Source organism: Myotis daubentonii, chromosome 16 (genome assembly GCF_963259705.1).
Source record: "Myotis daubentonii chromosome 16, mMyoDau2.1, whole genome shotgun sequence".
Classification (NCBI taxonomy): domain Eukaryota; kingdom Metazoa; phylum Chordata; class Mammalia; order Chiroptera; family Vespertilionidae; genus Myotis; species Myotis daubentonii.
Genome location: NC_081855.1, coordinates 9,310,094 through 9,329,497, shown reverse-complemented (window position 1 = coordinate 9,329,497; position 19,404 = coordinate 9,310,094).

Sequence of the window (19,404 nt, the reverse complement as noted above, 5' to 3'; positions counted from 1 at the left end):
CCTCCTAGGCCAGCTGCAGTGCCTGAGAAGACCAAGCCCAGGCAGCAATAGCCAAGTGACAGTGTCCCCCACTCAGTGCCTCAGAGCATGCCCACCCAGGGGAGCAGCCAGCACCACCCAAGGACAGCCCGGAGGCAGAGACCTCAGCCCTGAACATGCTCACCAAGCAGCTGCTGCCCAGTAGGCACATCACCAAGACTGAGTCTCTCATCCCCTCCACCAAGGCCACGGGGAAGCATCCCACCACCATGGCTGGGCAGGTACCTGAAGGAGCAGCAGAGGGCACAGCCATAGGACAAGTGAGCCAAAAGCCCAGACAATGAGCGTGGCCAGACCCGGGGAGCCAGCTGCAGATCCCCAGGAAGACTACGTACAACCAGCTGAGCCACATCCTCATCTCTGATGACCAGCTGCCAGAGAACATCATCCAGGTAAAACCTCTGATTGGCAGGAGCAGTTCCCCTGGGACACCCTCAGGGGCACACGGTGCCTGTGCTGAGCATCTGCTTCACGGCTGATGTCCCGGCGGCCTTCAGCTCCATCATCTGGCGGATACAGCGATACTGTGACAATAATTCCCAGCCCCTTAAGCCGGTGAAGATCCTGGTGGCAGGGGCACAGCACTACTTCAGCGCTGTGCTGCGGGTCTTCCTGGAGCTGCTGTCCTACAAGATGCTCAACTGGCTGGGCTACATGAGCTTCCTGGTCATCCCGCTGGGTTCCCACCCCGTGGCCAGGTACCTGGGCTCCGTGCATTACCGCTACCACAGCTTCTTCCATGACCTGGCCTGGTGGGACCAGTTCCATAATCTGGAGGCCCAGAGTGCAATACAAGGCACACTGGACATCGTGACGAGAATCACACAGTACAACACGGGGACAACTGTGCCTCCCAGCTGCCCGTCAAGGAAGCCCTGCACTCCTACAAGCAGAAGAGCCCCAATGAGGAGCCCTTATAGTTCATTCCCTTTGGGGGAATGGGTGAAAGTTGGGACAGTGCAACAGTCCTCAGACACGTCGGGAGACTCAGATGATGGGCCCCCTTGGGCTGCAGGGTGCTTTTATCCTTCCCTCTGTCCATACTTCTGGTCTCCAATTAGGCCTTGTCATCCCACTCATCCTGTCAATGAGTGGTGCTTGTCCTCCCCCAGCCAGGGCGATGGTGCCAAGCTGATGGAGCAGCAGGTGGATTACTGGATGGCAGCCCAGCACACAGACAGGAAGAGAGACACGAAGAAGAAAGACCTGCCTACCGCCAACAACACCCTCAAGTGCACCTTCCAGTCTCTCCAGGTCAGCAGGCTGCCGAGCAGTGGCCAGGCCAAAGCAACACCCACCATGTGCATGACAGTGGTCACCAAGGAGAAGAAAATGAAGGTGCTGTTGTTGCCCAAGATAACCAAGGACAAGGTCTTAAAGTCCAAAATCCAAACACCGGTGCCCGGAGGGCTAAAGCCGCCTTACCTGCAGGGCAAAGCAACAGTAGAACGGGCTGCGGGTCCTCATCAAAGGTGTGGTGTGGAATGACGTGAAGTTCTTCCAGCTGACAACCCAGTGGTCCTCCCGCATCCAGCAGTTTCTCATCAGCATCTCCAGACATTCTGACTCCACCTTCCAGCCCTGCCTGCAGCTCTGCTGACACCCAGCATGGGAGGGACCAGCTGCTTTTCTGTTAACCTTTCAGTTTAGTACAGAAACCGACCCTGTAAACACAAAGAGAAACCTTCTTAAGTACAAATGTGCTTACAACCCAGAAGCTAACGTGCTGGCATCATTTATAGCCCCAACTGCTCTGCTGATTAACCAGAACTCTCTGGAGGTCAGGCGGGCAGTGCTGAGCTGGAGAATCATGGAAGGTGAGTTTTAGCCTCAGGACCCCTAACACTCCCAGCAAGAAGGGTTCTCCCTTCTCCACCTGCCCTTCCTGGAAGCCAGGACTCTACCTCCACAGGACTCAGAGCTGGTGGTCAGATGCCAAGGACTGGCCTCCCATTGGGGGCATCCTGAGCGGAACATGGACACTCAGCACAGCCCTGGGCCCCAGCTGCCAACCAGCCAAGTGGCCCCACACCATCCTCTCGTGCTTCCCTAAAAAATACCTGTGTGGTGCAGACCCACAGGCTCACCAGCTAGACAAACTGGTACAATACCAGCTGCCCGCTTCCTGAGCAGGGACTCTGCTTTCGCCCTCATCTCTCTGTGTTATCACAGAACATTTGTTCTACCCAACAGGTGTGGGACCAACTATTTCCCAGGTGAACACCCTGCCCCTCCTCAGCACAGGGGTCACTCGGCCCCCTGCTTGCTGGGAGTCTTCAGGGCACTTCGTGTCTCTGAGGGCTTGTGCCTCTAAAAACGGGGTGACCCTAGGGTCAAGCTCACAGGTTTATTGTAGAAACTCAGTGGGGTCCTCCCTGGAATGTGCTGTCTGGGGGCCTGGACAGTGGAGCGGTCTGCTGCACAGGCTGTGGTTGAGCTCATTGGCCATTTTCTCTTCCTCCTGACAAAGCCTCAGCCTCATTTGTGATTCTCCACGAGGCCTTGAGCTAAGCTCTTTTCTCCTTAGATACAGAGATTGGACATTCTATGAGGGGTCGCCAGAACCAAAAATCTCAGAAGTGAGCAATGTGGCCCCATGTTAAGCATATTCTTGACTAAAAGAATACAGAAAAAGTGTGGAAAAAAATCTAAAATACTAGATAGTGTCAGCACTGTGTAGTGGATGAGGGTAGGGGAAGGAAACACAGGAGAGCATGTTAAAGAGCATGTCTTGCTGAGGAAAATATAGATATGTGTAAGAAACCACACGGATATGTTTAACTGCCTGTATTTTAAGTTAAGGGAAAGCATCTTGCCTTGCAAAATAGAATGCGTTTATTTTAAACTTGCCTCCAGAAATAGGACCTATTAAATGACAAGCAAGAAATGATTTTTTAAAAATTAGAAGAAAATTTGGCAAATGGAAGTTATTGTTTGCTTTGTTATTCATATCCACACCTAACAGATAATACCCAGTCTTTTGAACAAAATAAATCATTACCACGTATTATGCCACATAAAAAGTCTCAATAAATTCCAAAGAAGAAATATATGTTTTTTCTCCATTGATATGTTCATGAACCATAATGCATGATGCCTATATGTACTGTAACCATAATGCACTAAGGTAAGAAGTTAATAATAAAGGATAGCTTTAAAATCGCCAAGTATCTGGACACTTAAGAAGATACAACTGAAGCTGAAGTGAAGTATGTTCTGTATAAACCCAGATTTTAAAGGAAATCATGAGTGAGATTATGGAATACTCACAACTAAAAAACAATAAAGAAAAGCTGCAAATCAAAAGCAGCCATAAAAGACAGAGTTTTTGTTTTAAAAAGACTTCTAAGGAAAGAATTACAGCTGAGAAGAGAGATCGAGGTATCCAAATAGTAAATTAAACAGAGCAACAGAGTGACTTTGAAGAAACAAGGAAGGGGGAAAACATAATGGCAGAAATCAGTAAAACAAAGAATTTCAAAATAGCCTTCAACAAATTGGAAAACTGCTTCTCTAGAAATACTGGTAAAATAAAGAGATTTCTAGCCAGACTGACCAAGAAACAGAGAAAAACGCTGTGCGCATAGTTCCAACAAGTTAGGTGAAAGGAACCAATTCCTGGCAAGAAACAAACTATACAACCTTCCTCAAGAGAAAGTGATGCCCTAACTAATCTATTAAAGAAGTTGAATTTGTAGGTAAAGCATCTAATGAAGGGCATCCAGGCCCAAGTGGTTCACTGGAGAATTAAACAGAATAAATGAACAGACACTTCACTGAAGAGGCTATAACATGTTGCATGAGCACTTGAAAAGTTCAACATCATCAGCCATTAGGAAAAGGTTAATTAAACCACAAGGAGACTAACTAAAATAAAAGACTGTGATAACACTCCATGCTGGGGAGGATGTGGAGAAACTGTCACTCATCCAGTGCTGGTGGGAATGTAGCCTATTACAGCCACTGGGGAAAGCAGTTTGGTTGTGTCTTATAAAACTAAACATACAACTAACACACACCGAGCAATTGCACTCCTGGGCATTTATCCCAGAGAAACAGAAACTTTCATCCACTCAAAACCTGAGCACAAATGTCTATAGGAGCTTTATCTTAAAACTTGCAAGCTTTCTCTGAAATCCCTTGTTGGGATTAATGTCTACAGTTTATAAGAAAAGTCTGTCACATAAAAAATGGGTAGAGTATATGAAAAGGGAATTTCATAAAGGGAAACCCAAAACGTTAACAAGATATGAAGAGATGTTAAATTGCACTTGTAGTCAGAGAAGTAATGAGGCGCTCTTTACACCAATCTGCATGACAGATTATAGTGTGATGATGGGAAGTTTTGGTGAGGCTATGGGACAAATGGGAACATGATGGGCTGTGATGGGAGTGTAAACTAGTACAGGTACCCTGGAGGGCCATCTATAAGGACTTAGCAAAATTAAATATGCTCTTATATATTTGAATATTCATATATATAATTTTGCTAAGTCCAAAGAGCATGAAGAATCGCTGTAGGAGAAACTATAACATAGGCCTCTCATTCTCAAGCTTGAACTGATCACTTTTTGATCAGTTTGGCCGGGACACAGGGGGAAAAGCAGGCCTTCTGTGTCAAAATATAGCCCCTCAGAGTCTAAGAGCATGAAGCTGGTTCTTCTGATCAGCATCACTGGGTGGGAATGGACCACTGGGAATATTGGCTAGAATAGATAGCAAAGAGACACCTGGAATAAGTGGGTTCCCAAACCTTATCCTGTCAATTCCACCTCAAAAATTTTAGCCTTTTTATGAGTATTTCCCCACTGACATAAACATCCATCCTCACACGATGTTAATTGCATTGTATATGAACAGCATCCTAATAGATTCATGTGACATGATGAAATGTGGCAAAATGCTGTGATGGAGCCTAAAAAAAGAAAATGGATCATCTGTGTACTTTCTTCTGCTATCTTTTGAAAGTAAAACGATAACATAGGGAAAACAAAAGGACAAAAGTATCACTCTAGTCTAGGTGTACATAGAGCCAGATAAATAGTTTCTGTAATTTTTAAAGTATGACTATTAAGGATTAAATGTAAAAGAATAAAATATATGTAGCATAAATTGTGATCACCTGTGTTACTACTAAATCTTCAAAAGCTGCCATTGCCTGTGTGTCTTTAAATAGAGCATTAGGGTGACAGTTGGGAGACTGTTGAACTCCTGATTCCATCCCAGTTTTCCCTTCCCCAGAGCTACTTACTATCATCCACTCTGTGCTTGTCCCTTGTTCTATAATTTTACTGAAAAGTTGTGTATACACAAGTTATATTTAGTGTTGATTTTGCATTTTTGAAATTTTATTTCAATAGCATCATTCAGAATGTACCCTGACACTTGCTTTTTCACTCAAATCATGCTTTGAGATTTGCCCACGTTGCCACACATACTCCAGTCCATTACTTTTTAGGCATTCACTATGATTACTTTATTCTCCTGTTGAAGGACATTTAGGTTATCTCTAGTTTTCCACCATCATAAACAATGCTGACATGTGTTTCCTTGTATCCCTCATGGGCAGGTGAATGAAGCTTCTCTAGAGTATGCTGCTAAGAATGAGTTTCTAGCAGGAAGGCCATGCACACCTTGGGTTTCACTAGTGGCTGCAACTTCACTGCTGGTTCAGCCATCCCCACTCCCAGCTGCTGTGGATGTTGGCTGCTCATGGTTCCTGAGGGCCCTTTCCCTGTCCAGAGGAGTTAGGTGCTCCCCCTCTACTGCCCTGGGATGTAGGCTCAGTCAGAGGCCAGTAATGACAGGCACTGGGTAGACAAGCCTGGCTCCTTACCTCTGATGGGACTCACTCAGTGGGTACAATTCCTCTTCCAGATCCCCTCTCAGGACCAGGCTGAACATAATGTGCTGAGTCCACATCTATGCTCACCTCCCTCCATCTTCTTCTGAGGTTACTCCTTCACTAAACTCTGTCCCAGTTCCCAGGAGTCACTGCTGCCAGGGAACCTGGCCCTAGATGATTAATATTGCCAAAGTCTCTCCAAAAGGGCTGCACCAATGTCCACAGTTAGGAGAGGCTTGAAGGCTGAGAAAGAGAAAGCCCTTCTAAGAGATGAGGTGGGGGAGGGGGAGAAGGCAAAGACTCTGAGATGAAAGAGCTTTGTGAATTCAGCAAACTGAATGAAAGCCAGTGTGGCTGAAGTGTGGGGAGGAGAACAAAGAGAAAGATAATGGTTGAGGTTGGAGACGCATGTAGGAGCTGACAAGTAGACCTCATAGGCTGGTTTCCAATTTTGTTTTTTCTAATTGTAATAGGAAGTTTTTTAATGCTTTAAGCAGAAAAGTGATAGGGTACACTTCAGAATAAGAAAATTCATCTGTGTGTAGAGAGAATGTTTTGGAAAAAGATAAAACAAGCAGGGATTTGAGTATTTACACAGCAAGGAGCGTAGATCATAAAAATTAGTGTCAACAAAGAAAGTTAGAAACACAATGGGATTTTTAACACAACACTATGTGTGTCTAAACACACAGACATACAAAGACATAAATCATTCAAGCACACATGCCAAATTTGAGTGGCTACTATGTGGAGGGAGAGGAAGGAAATGGAGATCAGCGGTAATAAGAGACAATAAAACCTGGAAGTTGTCTTCCAAGGAATGGTGGTGACGAGGTGCCATGAATTGAGACATGTAATTTACAGAGCCCTGAACCAAGAAAACAAAAATCAAAACAACAGTAACTACGCTGCTCCCTACCCATCATTTTCCTTCGACCTGTGGAGACCTATGTCTGCGATGGGGAACAGGTTTTCAGAGAGACTTTCCAAATAATCCAACTTTTACCCACTAAGTGGGTGGAACTGGATGGCAGAGGCCTTCCTAGTGATTAATGCAGCATCTGAGTCAAGGAACCTGGAGGAAAGAGGAAGCAGAGCCTCCCTGGAGCCTCATTAGTAAGGACACAGATGGGAGCCCTGAGGCAGTCTCATGCCTGACCTGGTGGGGGTTCCTGATGCTCCCTCTCAGCCTGGTTCCTCCTTTCCCTGGGGCTCCATGGTGCCAGGTCTTACCTCTGGGGTCAGAAATAATCCAGGTTAACATGCCTTGTTATTTCCCCTTTGCACAAGTTTATGACCTGGTCCCAGGAGATCTGGGGACCAAACTTCCACCAGGTCTGGTCGCTCTGTGCCTAGGTGCCCAGGGCAGGAGTAGACACCCATTAGGTATCAATAAACGCCTGTGGATCAAAAGTGATCGCTTGAATCCTTCCTTGATTGGGGGCAAGGACCTTGGGATTTCCCTCCACGTTTTCCTTCAAGTGCGCAGAGAAGCACATGGCATGCTCTGCAAATGCATTTGTCAGATGGTGTTCAAAGAGTTTGCTGAGGTGGTTTCTTTGTTTCCCTGTCTGGCCCTGAGTGACAAACTCTCAATGGATAGAATAGAGTGGATGCTGGCTTTGTCCAATGGCCTGCTTCTCTGAGGCGCTCTAGAGCCATATTCTCAGACACTGTTCAGGGAGATCCAACACCAGGCCCCTAGTATTAGTATATTTGTCTCTAGTACAGTGGTTCTCAACCTTCCTAATGCCCTGACCCTTTAATACATTTCCTCATGTTGTGGTGACCCCCAATTTCAGTGTTACAAATTGAACATAATTAAAGCATAGTGACTAATCACAAAAACAATATGTAATTATGTATGTGTTTTCCAATGGTCTTAGGCGACCCCTGCAAAGGAGTCGCGACCCACAGGTTGAGAACCGCTGCTCTAGGATTTTCCTGTGCCTGTTGACATAGTTTCCATCTTGTCATTCTTATCTCACAAGAAATGTCTGTTGCCCGTAAACATGCTGCAGAACACACTGCTTGAGAGTCCTTTCTATTTGACGGAGCAAGTCCCCTTCTTATATTCTTTTCAAGTGTTTCCTGATTTGTTTGCACATTTATTTTTAGATAAAATTTAGAACAGTGTTTCTTTCCCCAAATTCCTGTTATAATTTTTACTTTAAACTAGAGGAGGCGCCCTGCCTCCTGCCATGCCAGGAGGCACCCCGCGGGCTGCCGCAGGAGCTGGGCCAACCCTGCTCTGCGCCTGGCCAGGACCTGCACCTGACTTCCGCCCCAGGCCCCCTCTGACCCACAGCATGTGTCCGCTCTGGCTTGGGTAGGCCCCACTGTGTCTGTCTCCATCTTTGCTCTGTGCCTCGCCTGTGCATGCAACCTTCTCCAATCTGGTTGTGACCCATTAAAGCATCCTGGCCTAATTTGCATATATGTAAATTTTAGATTAATTCAGGAGAGCATGTGCCTTTGCAATATTTTAAGTTTCTATCCAGAAATGAGTAAGTCCATGATTTATGATTAAAAGGAGAAATAGAGCGTTGGAAGGCCCTGGGCAATTTCTGTTAACATCATACTGTTTTACAATATTTTGTTGATGTGACACATTGCATTTCCACCTGGTGACTGTTTACATACATATGTATTTATCATAGTAATGGGCAATATGTATTGAGTGCCTACCACATGCCAACTCTTACGTTAAGCACTTTATTATTCAGTTTTATCCTTGCAGCTCATTTTTCACGTTTAAAGAACAAGACGTAAAGAACTCAGCTAACGTGCCTGAGGTTTTAATGCAAGTGGCAGTGCCATTCTTCTCACTAACATTTTTTTGTCGATCCTCACCCAGGATAAGTTCCCTTGTCCAGACCAGGACCAAGGATCTAGTCTGCAACTGAGGTATGTACCTTGACCGGAATCAAACCCAAGACCTTTCAGTCCACTGGCTCCCAACTATTCCAGGCTAACAGCTCTCTATTCTCTCACTCACAGGCTGCTCTAATTTCATTGAAAACATCCAGAATGTTCTTCTGGTCACTAGAATAAAGAATCTTATTAAGCTCACTGAATTCACATGTCCACATACAACTATCATCACTGTGGCCTGGCCAGTTAGATGTGCTGATACCTCCACTCTGGGGCCCTGAACCACACCCCCCAGAAACAGCTGGATGTGGAAATTGGCAGCTGCTAGAAAGGGGGAAATGGAAGTCGTGTCCACCACAGGCCATTGTAAAATAAATATTTGACTTTTGGTTTCCACCCTGACATATAAAAATTTGGAAGTCCTTACTTCCATCCTTACAAGAAAAAAAGAAATGAACAATCTGAAAAACAGGAACTCTTTTTCAATCCATCTGAAATTAACTATGACTATGAAATTAACCTTTGCTGCTGCAAACCATGGAGATTTAGGGCTCTGTTAGAACAATACAACCTAGCCTGTCTTCCTGATAAGACGGAGAACATCTTTTCCACTCAAAGTGAGAGACAAAATCAAAGAGCATGATAAGAGAAGACAGATTTGACCACATCAAAATGTGACACCACTATTTGGCAAAACACACATCAAATGGAAACAAATGGCAAGCTAGAGAAACCATTTGCAAATTACATGGCAAAAAGCTGATATCCATGACAATTCAGATTTGCTAACAATCCAATGGAAAAGAGGGCAAAAGGTCTCAAACTGAAATTCCAAAAGAAGGAATAGGCCAAAAGTATGTGAAAGATACCCAACTGCAGTTTAAACCAGAATGAAAAATGCAAATGAAAATATTGCTCTTTCTCGCCTTGGACAGGGTGCCTTATCAGTTGGTTTGAGAGTCACCCTTACACCAAAAGGATGCAGGTTTGATTCCTGGTCGGGACACATACCACGGATGTGGGTTCTGAAAATGTTCTGGAACTGGAGAGTGCTTGTGATGTTATGGAGCAGTTGTGAAAAATTGTGAATATATTCCATGTTGGAATTTATACTTTGAAGGATCATAGAGTTAAAATTTATATAATTTAGATTTATTTTTAATATAATATTATTAAATTTTATTTAAAAATCATTAAAAAGGGAAAGTCTGTAGAAAAATGCAAAAATACTCTTGACTGAGCATGATGTGAAATGGAGCAAAGTCTCTCTTTTGATATTCCTAAAACATTGTAGGCAGTGACTTTGCATATCATCTAAAAGGGGCTGGACAGTGAGAGTGGGTTGTGAAGAGATAATGGGACCCAGATTCCTTTGGAAATTGGACTCTAGGAAGGACCTAGGGGAGTATCAGGGCAGCTTCTGGAACCCAGGGTCCCCTTTGACTACATGGACCCTGGAGTCTGGGTCACCTCAGCACCTGCACTCACCCTGCGGCCGTGCTGCACACTGGAGGATGTATGGGGCACCTGTGCCTCCTGCAGAGGCAGGAGGTGAGGACCGCATCTGTCAGCTTCTCTCTATTCTCCTGTGAGGAGCTCTGCAAAGACAGTTCCCAGTCACCAGAGGGAAAGCGTCAGAGCCCTGTTTTGCTGGTTCTGTGACCCCTGTGACCCTGCGCTCCAGACACACACACACACACACACACACACACACACACACACACACACAGTGTGATCCGCTCAGAAATCCACTGGAGGAAAAGGTGTGACCACCTTAGCGCTAGGATTCCCATCGGCACAGATAAGGGACCCCTCTGGAAGCCCATCTCCACCTGCCTGCCCTGTCCTAGTGGGTGACCACAGCAGGACCTCTAGGTGATCCACTGCCCCGAAAGCTGTTCCTGCCCCAGGGTTCTCCCTTCAGGTCCCTCTTTCCCACACATGAAGGGGAGGGGGTGTGGGCTGCACAGGGATGGTGCACAGAGGTGGCCTGGCCTGAATGGGTCTGACCCCGGCCACCTTGTGTTACCTGAGGCCATATTCTAGAAAATGGCCAGATACCTCCGGGATGAGGGTTGAACCAACGTCAGCACCGTCTGAAAAAGCTCTCACTGCGGGGTCTCTGGAGCAAGAGCACCAGTCACAGGGACCACAGCAAGAGAACATCTCGCACTGGTAATGCCTCTTGGCAAGTGAGCTGCCTGCTGGGCTAGATGAGGGTGCCTGGTTACGGGGGTTCCAAGTTCTGTTGGATAGTGACCTCATACCTGGGATTGTCTTCCCTGAGTCCCCTCATTTCATGACACCTATGCCAGTAGTCCTGTGGGCTGCTGTCTGCAGACCCCTCTTCTCCATGAAACACCTTATCTGTACACAGTGGCACCAGCACAGCCCTCTGCCCGGCCCCCTAGAAGCTCTGGGTGCAGCCAGGGCCCCAGATTTGAGGAAACTGACCTTGGTGCAGACTCAATTCCTCTTTCTTACCTCTGCTTGACCCTGGATAAGTCATTGCACCTGTCAGGGCCCGTCTCTCTCCTGCCTGCACAGTGGGTTATGGAGCAAGTGCTTCTTAGGGCTGTTCAGGCTCCTGTGGGGGAGGAGCTGTAAAGTAGGAGGAGAACAGTCACATGCAGGTCGTGCCTCCAACCTCTTTTCCTTCCTGTTGTCACCTCCTCTGTGTCTGCTTTTCTTCTAATCCCACCCAAGGTCCTCACACCTAGAGTGTGTGTGCCATCTAGAGGACACTGGCATGTGTATCCTCCATGCATGCCAGCGCTCCCTTTCTGGATCCCAGAACAAAACGGCCCCACATAGGGAAGAACAAGCAGGAGCTGCCCAGTGTGTCAGGATTTCTAATTTCCAGACCAACTCTGTGTGGAGTTGGGAGCCTTGGCCTGGAACAGGGGTGGGCATACTTTTTGACTCGAGGGCCACAATGGGTTCTTAAACTGGACCGGAGGGCCGGAACAAAAGCATGGATGGAGTGTTTGTGTGAACTAATATAAATTCAAAGTAAACATCATTACATAAAAGGGTACGGTCTTTTTTTTTTTTTATTAGTTTTATTCATTTCAAACGGGCGGGATCTGGCCCGGAGGCCGTAGTTTGCCCATGGCTGGCCTGGAAGGTCTGAACATTCCTGAACTCTGGACTCTGAATGTCATGTACCCTGGCCAATCCCTGCCTGACTACGGGCTTCAGTTTCCGTATTATCCAATGAAGGTGTGATTCAGCACTGCGTAAGCATGAGCTCAGCATAAGGGGCCCCGCCTTTCTCCACTTCGGGTGGGGTGTGAACAGAGGTGGATCTTCGTGATTCCAGATCTGGGCGCCTTTTCAGGCAAATACTATCGAGGCTGCCAAGTGCTCACTGTCTCCCCCATGCCATCTCCATGTCTGTACACGATTCCCCCAGCACAGGCTTTTCCAGAGCCCTGAGGAAACCTGGGTGCACCTAGGACCCCACCTCTGAGGACACAGCTGGGTTTATCTCAGGCTCTGCATTCTGACCGTCTGGGATCCTGGGAAAGGCATGGACCTCTCGGGTCACTGGTTCCCTCCTCAGTGACTCCCCATGGTCTGCCCTTCCTCCTGTGGTGTGAATGTGTGCCCTCCCCGTAAGTGTGGGTGTCAGTAGTGACTCCACAGAAGATGGCAAAGGGATCCAACATGACCTCCATGATTTGGTTCTAAAAGTCAGTGCCTGGCCCGGCCCGAGTGGTTGAGCATCACCTTGTGCACTGAAGGATTGCTGTTCGGTTCCTATCAGGGCACATACCCAGGTTGTGGGTTTGATCCCTAGTCAGGGTGCATACAGGAGGCAACCAACTGATGCTTCTCTCTCACACTTTTGGTTCGCTCTCTCTCTTGTCAATTTTTTAGAAAAAAATAATTTAACAATTTTAAAGAAAATCCATTTTTTTAAATCTTCATTGTTGACAGTGTTACATATGTCTCCTTTTTACCCCATTGTCCACTTCTAGCCAATCTCTACCCCACACCCCAGGCCTTCGCCACCCTATTGTCTGTGTCCCTGGGTTATGCATATATGTATATAACTTTTTGATTGATTTCTTCCCAACATGAAAAGTTTTCTAAAAGAGCAGCGTGACCGCCTGAACTCAGACGAGCACTGCTTCTTCTCACAGAACGGTTGGACAACCCCTATAGCAGAGAGAGAACTACATAACCAAACACCTTTTGAAGAGAAATCATGGTGAAACAAAGAACCAACCCAAATATGAAAGAAAAACAGGCATCATCAGAAAAGGAAGTAAACAAAATGGAGGCAATGGAGGCAAGCAACCTGTCAGAGAAAGAATTCAGAGTAATGGCCATAAGGTGGATGAAAAGAATGGAAGACCAATTCAACAATATGTGTAGGAACCAAGAGGAAATGAAGAAGAACCAAGAGGAAATGAAGAGAAATCAAGAAGAAATGAAAAATGACATCACTGCCATAAAGAACTCAATAGAAAGCATCAACAGTAGACTAGAAGAAGCAGAGGACCGCATCAGCGAGCTAGAAGACAAGGTAGAAAAAAATACCCAAACAGAACAGCTTCTAGAAAAAAAAAAATTAAAAAGCAGGAAGAGAGCCTAAGAGAACTCTGGGACAATGCTAAACGAAACAACATCCGAATAATAGGGGTGCCAGAAGGAGAGGAAACTGAGCAAGGAATAGAAAACCTGTTTGAAAAAATAGTAACAGAAAATTTCCCTGGTATAGGGAGGAAAAAACTCACACAAATCCAAGAAGCTCACAGAGTCCCAAACAAAATGAACCCGAAAAGACCGACACCAAGGCACATAATAATTAAATTGGCAAACACCAGCGACAAAGCAAGAATCTTAAAAAGCAGCCAGAGAGAGACAGAAAGTTACCTACAAAGGATCCCCCATCAGACTAGCGACCGATTTCTCAACAGAAACACATCAGGCAAGAAGGGAATGGAATGAAATATACAAAGTCATGCAAAGGAAGGGTCTGAATCCAAGAATACTATACCCAGCGAGGCTATCAATCAAAATTGAGGGTCAAATCAGGAGCTTCACAGACAAAAATGGTCTACGGGAGTTTATTACAACCAAACCAGCAATGCAAGAAATGCTAAAGGGTCTGCTGTAAATAGAAAAAAACAGGAAACAAAGAAGGAACGCAGCGGTAAAGAACAAAAATGGCGACTAACAAGTTTCTATCAATAATAACTTTAAATGTAAATGGATTAAATTCCCCAGTCAAAAGGCATAGGGTAAATGAGTGGATAAGAAAACATGACCCATATATCTGCTGTCTACAGGAAACCCACCTCACAAAAAAAGACGCACACAGACTGATGGTGAAGGGATGGAAAAAGGTTTTTCAGGCCAATGGAAGTGAAAAAAAAAAGCCGGGGTAGCAATACTTATATCTGACAAATTAGATCTCAAAGTGAAGGACATAAAAAGAGATCAAGAAGGCCACTTCATAATACTAAAGGGAGCAGTCCAACAAGAAGAAATAACTCTGGTAAATATATATGCACCCAATATAGGAGCACCCAAATACGTAAGAAATCTTCTGGAGAAGATCAAGGGAGAGATTGACAGCAATACAATCATAGTAGGGGACCTTAACACCCCATTATCTCCACTGGACAAATCCTCTAAACAGAAACTCAGCAAAGAAACATCAATCCTAAATGACTCACTAGATCAGATGGAATTAATTGACATCTTCAGAACATTTCACCCCAAAGCCACAGAATATACATTCTCCTCAGGTGCACATTTGTCATCTTCAAAGATAGATCATATATTGGGTCACAGACAAAGTCTCTTCAAATTCAAGAAAATTGAAATCATATCAAGTATCTTCTCAGACCACAAAGGCATAAAACTGGAAATCAACTACAACAAAAACAATCCAAAAAAATCAAACACATGGAGACTAAATAGCATGCTATTAAACAACGACTGGGTCACCAGTGAGATCAAAGAAGAAATAAAAAACATCATGGCAACAAATGACAATGAAAACACAACAATCCAAAACCTATGGGACACAGCAAAAGCAGTCTTGAGAGGGAAGTTCATAGCTCTACAAGCCTACTGCAAGAAACAAGAAACAATGAGAATAAATGACCTAACTCTACAACTCGAAGAATTAGAAAGAGAGCAACAAAAAAAGCCCACTATAAGCAGAAGGAAGGAAATAACAAAGATCAGAGCGGAGATAAACGACATAGAGATCAAAAAAACAATACAAAAGATCAACAAAACCAAGAGCTGGTTCTTTGAAAGGATAAACAAGATTGATACACCTCTAGCCAGGCTCACCAAGAAACAAAGAGAGAGGACCCAAATAAACAAAATCAGAAATGAAAGAGGAGAAATAACAACAGACCCCATAGAAATACAAAGGATTGTTAGAAAATACTATGAACAACTCTACTCCAACACACTAGACAACCTGGAGGAAATGGACATATTCCTAGATAAATACAACCTTCCAAAACTTAACCAGGAAGAATCTAAAAATCTCAATAGGCCAATAACTATGGAGGAAATCGAAGCAGTAATCAAAAAGCTTCCAGCAAACAAAAGCCCGGGGCCAGATGGCTTCACAGGGGAGTTTTATCAAACATTCAAGGAAGAACTAAAACCTATCCTGCTCAGACTATGTCAAAAGATCCAAGAGGAAGGAGCACTTCCCAGCTCATTCTATGAAGCCAACATCACCCTAATACCAAAACCAGATAAAGACAATACAATGAAAGAGAATTATAGGCCAATATCCCTCATGAACATAGATGCCAAAATCCTCAACAAAATCCTAGCAAATCGGATCCAGCAGTACATCAAAAAGATCATATACCATGACCAAGTAGGATTTATCCCAGGGATGCAAGGATGGTACAATATCCGCAAATCAATAAACGTGATACATCACATAAACAAATTGAGAGAAAAAAACCACATAGTCATATCAATTGATGCGGAAAAAGCATTTGACAAAATCCAACACCCTTTCTTGATAAAAACTCTCAGCAAGATAGGAATTGAGGGATCATACCTCAACATAATAAAAGCCATATATGACAAACCCACAGCCAACATCATAATCAATGGGCAAAAACTAAAACCATTCCCCCTAAAAACAGGAACAAGACAGGGATGCCCCCTCTCTCCACTCCTGTTCAACATAGTACTGGAAGTACTAGCCATTGCGATCAGACACGAAGAAGAAATAAAAGGCATCCAGATTGGAAAAGAAGAAGTAAAACTGTCCTTATTTGCAGATGACATGATACTGTACATACAGAACCCTAAAGACTCCATCAAAAAATTATTAGACTTAATAAATGAATTCGGCAATGTAGCAGGATACAAAATTAATGCTAAGAAATCCATGGCATTTCTTTACACCAATAGTGAACTTACAGAAAGTGAAACTACAGAAGCAATCCCATTTACCATTGCACCAAAAAAATTATAATACCTAGGAATAAACTTAAATAAGGAGGTAAAAAACTTATATGCTGAAAACTACAGGACACTGAAAAAAGAGATAGAGGAAGACATAAACAGATGGAAGAATATACCGTGTTCATGGATTGGTAGAATCAACATCGTCAAAATGTCCATACTACCCAAAGCAATTTATAGATTCAATGCAATCCCCATTAAATTACCAACGGCATATTTCACAAATCTAGAACGAACGTTCCAAAAATTCATCTGGAATAAAAAAAGACCCCGAATAGCTGCAGCAATCCTAAGAACAAAGTAGGTGGGATCTCAATACCAGATATCAAACTGTATTACAAAGCCACTGTTCTTAAAACAGCTTGGTACTGGCACAAGAACAGACATATAGATCAATGGAATAGAATAGAGACCCCAGAAATCGACCCAAACCACTATGCCCAATTAATATTCGACAAAGGAGGCAAGAGCATACAATGGAGTCAAGACAGTCTTTTCAATAAATGGTGTTGGGAAAATTGGACAGATACATGCAAAAGGATGAAACTAGATCACCAACTCACACCATACACAAAAATAAACTCAAAATGGATAAAAGAATTAAACGTAAGATGGGAAACCATAAAAATACTAGAGGAATCCACAGGCAGCGAAATCGCAAACATATGCCGAAGAAATTTCTTTTCTGATAATGCTCCTAGGGCAATGGAAACTAAAGAGAAAATAAACAAATGGGACTACATCAAAATAAAAAGCTTTTGCACAGCAAAGGAAACCATCAAAAAAACAACAAGAAGACCCACTACATGGGAGAACATATTTACCAATGATACCACCGATAAGGGTTTAATTTCCAACATTTACAGGGATCTCATGAAACTTAACAAAAGGAAGATAAACAATCCAATAAAAAAATGGGCAACGGACCTAGATAGACACTTTTCGAAAGAGGACATACAGAAGGCCGAAAGACATATGAAAACCTGCTCAAAGTCACTAATTATACGAGAGATGCAAATCAAAACGACAATGCGTTATCATCTCACACCTGTCAGAATGGCTATCATCAACAAATCAACAAACAACAAGTGTTGGAGAGGGTGTGGAGAAAAAGGAACCCTTCTGCACTGCTGGTGGGAATGCAGACTGGTGCAGCCACTGTGGAGAACAGTATGGAGCTACCTCAGAAGACTAAAAATGGAACTCCCATTTGACCCAGTGATCCCACTACTAGGAATATATCCCAAGAAACCAGAAACGCCAATTAGAAAGGATATATGCACCCCTATGTTCATAGCAGCACAATTCACCATAGCTAAGATCTGGAAACAGCCTAAGTGCCCATCAGCAGATGAGTGGATTAGAAAACTGTGGTACATCTACACGATGGAATACTATGCTGCGGTAAAAAAAAAGGAACTCTTGCCTTTTGCAACAGCATGGATGGAACTGGAGAGCATTATGCTAAGTGAAATAAGCCAGTCAGAGAAAGATAAATACCACATGATCTCACTCATTTGTGGATTATAGAGAACAACATAGACTGATGAAAAGGGACAGACCCAAAGACTGAGAAACAGCGATCAGGCTATCAATCCCCAGAAGGAAAGTAGGGGAGGGCGGGGGTAAGGGGAAGAGATCAACAGAAGGACTTGTATACATGTATATAAGCCAAACCAATGGACATGGACAACGGGGGGATGGGAGCATGAGTTTGTGTGTGGGGGGGAGGTTGGGGGTTAATGGGGGGATGAGGACACATTTGTAATACCTTAACTAATAATAATAAAAAAAAAAGTTTTCTAAAAAGTTGGTGCCTACCCTCTTGCTCACTCAGATCTGTTCTCTCTCTCTCTCTCTCTCTCTCTCTCTCTCTCTCTCTCTCTCTCTCTCCACTGAGGAATGAGCCTCTGTGCTGTGAGTTGCTATCTGGAGAGACCCACATGGCCTGGCACTGAATGAGAACAACAGACAGAAAGTCAAGCCTTCCATCCAAACTGAATCCCAAAGACCCCCCGCCCTCAAGTGAGCTCAGACCCTGAGTGACAGAGATCCTGCCTCAGGTGAGACCACAGTAGTCCCAGCAGAGCCCTGCAGGATTCCTCGTCACAGACGTGTGAGCTAATAAGTGTATGTTGGTTAAGTCTCTAGTGTGGGGTAACTCTCAGCAATAGGTCACTAGCACAGTCGTCCCACACCAGGCCCTGGCCCTGCCCTCCTGTCTCCCCTGTTTTTCTCCTCCCAGTTCCCTCCAGCCCCCACCCCTCACTTCTAACACCCTCTGCCTCCAGTTTGGAGGATGGCTGTGAAACTTAGGAAAGGACCCTGGAAAGTAGAGCCAAACTGAAAAGTGTAATTTGAAATAGGAAACAGCTTCTGTTGAGACCACAGTTCTGAGCTTCCAAGGTAAGGAGACGCTCCACGCAAGGCAGGTGGCTGCCCCTCCAGGCCCATTGCTAGTGAGTCCAAGTTTACTGCCATCACCATGGACCTCTAAGGTAGACCTGCCCCCTGATTCCCAGACCTCATTTAATTTCACAAGCCTTCATCGGCTGCCATTGTGAAATCAGGATGAAGAGGGTAGACAAGTACTTATTCATCTTTCTGGTTTAGAAATCACATCCTAAAGAAAGCCAGTGCAATGTCCCCGTGATGGGCTCACATTCTCAGTGCTTATGGCCCTCAGGGCCAGTGGTAGGTCTCATCAGACTCCGTTCGAATTTCCTTTCACTCCGTGTCAACCTACAGGGCTGATCTCCTTGAGAGCAGGGACCCTGGGTGTGGTCCACAGTGAATACCCATTTGTCCTGAGACCGTGTCGCTTGTGCCATGGTGGGTGCCGTACAAGGCTGTAGTCCATCCTCACCAGGGGTTTCAGAGCACCCAAGAAGACTGATGTAAAAGGAGAAGCCAGGCCGTCTCCACAACCTTGTTCAGCCTTGGGGCGTGAGAAAGAATGGCCACTGGGCTCTGGAGAGACAGAAGAGCCTCAGGAAAAAGCCCAGCTGCACCAGAGCCTAGGGGCTGAGGGCAGAGAGAGGCTCTGACCCCAGAGGAGATTTGGAAGCGGTGCCTGTGGAGGAGATGAGTGTGGACCCCGGGCCCTGGGACATTCCCTGTGCCCTCTTCAGTGCTGTGGGCCGACAGAGGAGATGCTCCGAATGCTGCTCAGTGCGCGT